The sequence below is a fragment of the Cornus florida genome, unplaced genomic scaffold, assembly GCF_030987335.1.
Source record: "Cornus florida cultivar Cherokee Brave unplaced genomic scaffold, ASM3098733v1 CherokeeBrave_3.0.0_Hap2_scaffold_142, whole genome shotgun sequence".
Taxonomy (NCBI): domain Eukaryota; kingdom Viridiplantae; phylum Streptophyta; class Magnoliopsida; order Cornales; family Cornaceae; genus Cornus; species Cornus florida.
Genome location: NW_026775630.1, coordinates 52501 through 55000, shown reverse-complemented (window position 1 = coordinate 55000; position 2500 = coordinate 52501).

The following is a 2500-nucleotide window of genomic DNA, read 5'->3' as shown; positions in this document are numbered from 1 at the left end:
ACTATTCACTAGTAGAGCAATCGAGACTGCAAAGCAAGCAATGGCCTTACTTGCAGCTCTTGGTGCTGAGAACTCCCCCCCCCCTATAGTAGTCTTAAGTAAAACCACAGCTCTGACAGGAGTAGATATTGCATGCGAGCGAGGAGTCGTAATGGGCAAAATTGACTCGGGGGACCTCCAAATCGAATTCCGTTTCGAGCAAAACACTTCTTAGGCTTCAAGGAAGCTCCCATAAAATTTCCAAACCCAAACTCCAAACTTCATTTTTTAGCCTACAATGCCCACGTGCACGCCGGTGTGCACGCAGGGGTGCTTGAGCATGCGGGAGAGGAGCCATAATGGGCAACATTGACTCGGGGGACCTCCAAATCGAAATCCGTCTCGAGCAAAACACTTCTTAAGCTTCTAGGAAGCTCCCATAAAACTTCCAAACCCAAACTCCAAACTTTATTTTTTAGCATACAATGCCCACGTGCACGCCGGGGTGCTTGAGCGTGCGGGCGAGGAGCCATAATGGGCAACATTGACTCGGGGGACCTCCAAATCGAAATCCGTCTCGAGCAAAACACTTCTTAAGCTTCTAGGAAGCTCCCATAAAACTTCCAAACCCAAACTCCAAACTTTATTTTTTAGCATACAATGCCCACGTGCACGCAGGGGTGCTTGAGCATGCGGGAGAGGAGCCATAATGGGCAACATTGACTCGGGGGACCTCCAAATCGAAATCCGTCTCGAGCAAAACACTTCTTAAGCTTCTAGGAAGCTCCCATAAAACTTCCAAACCCAAACTCCAAACTTTATTTTTTAGCATACAATGCCCACGTGCACGCCGGGGTGCTTGAGCGTGCGGGCGAGGAGCCGTAATGGGCAAAATTAACACGGGGGACCTTCAAATCGAAATCCGTCTCGAGCAAAGCACTTCTTAGGCTTCTAGGAAGCTCCCATCAAATTTACAAACCCAAACTCCAAACTTCATTTTTTAGCACACAATGCCCACGTGCACGCGGGGGTGCTTAAGCGTGCGGGCGAGGAGTCATAATGGGCAAAATTAACTCGGGGGACCTCCAAATCGAAATCCGTCTCGAGCAAAGCACTTCTTAGGCTTCTAGGAAGCTCCCATAAAATTTCCAAACCCAAACTCCAAACTTCATTTTTTAGCATACAATGCCCCCGTGCACGCGGGGGTGCTTGAGCGTGCGGGGGAGGAGTCATAATGGGCAAAACTAACTCGGGGGACCTCCAAATCGAAATCCGTCTCGAGCAAAACACTTCTTAGGCTTCTAGGAAGCTCCCATAAAATTTCCGAACCCAAACTCCAAACTTCATTTTTTAGCATACGATGCCCACGTGCACGCCGGGGTGCTTGAGCGTGCGGGCGAGGAGTCATAATGGGCAAAAACTAACTCGTGGGATCTCCAAATCAAAATCCGTCTCGAGCAAAGCATTTCTTAGGCTTCTAGGAAGCTCCCATAAAATTTCCGAACCCAAACTCCAAACTTCATTTTTTAGCATACGATGCCCACGTGCACGCCGGGGTGCACGAGCGTGCGGGCGAGGAGTCGTAATGGGCAAAATTAACTCGGGGGACCTCCAAATCGAAATCCGTCTCGAGCAAAGCATTTCTTAGGCTTCTAGGAAGTTCCCGTAAAATTTTCAAACCCAAACTCCAAACTTCATTTTTTAGCATACGATGCCCACGTGCGCGCCGGTGTGCACGTCGGGGTGCTTGAGCGTGCGCGCGAGGAGCCGTAATTGGCAAAATTAACACGGCGGAAATCTAAATCGAAATCCGTCTCGAGCAAAGCACTTCTTAGTCTTCTAGGAAGCTCCCATAAAATTTTCAAACCCAAACTCCAAACTTCATTTTTTAGCATACGATGCCCACGTGCACGCCGGTGTGCACGAGCATGCGGGCGAGGAGTCGTAATGGGCAAAATTAACTCGGGGGACCTCCAAATCGAAATCCGTCTCGAGCAAAGCATTTCTTAGGCTTCTAGGAAGTTCCCGTAAAATTTTCAAACCCAAACTCCAAACTTCATTTTTTAGCATACGATGCCCACGTGCGCGCCGGTGTGCACGTCGGGGTGCTTGAGCGTGCGCGCGAGGAGCCGTAATTGGCAAAATTAACACGGCGGAAATCTAAATCGAAATCCGTCTCGAGCAAAGCATTTCTTAGGCTTCTAGGAAGCTCCCATAAGATTTCTGAACCCAAACTCCAAACTTCATTTTTTAGCATACGATGCCCACGTGCACGCCGGTGTGCACGAGCATGCGGGCGAGGAGTCATAAAGGGCAAACTTAACTCGGGGGACCTCCAAATCGAAATCCGTCTCGAGCAAAGCATTTCTTAGGCTTCTAGGAAGCTCCCATAAAATTTTCAAACCCAAACTCCAAACTTCAATTTTAGCATACCATGCCCACGTGCACGTCGGGGTGCACGAGCGTGCGGGCGAGGAGTCATAATGGGTAAAATTAACCCGGGGGACCTCCAAATCGAAAT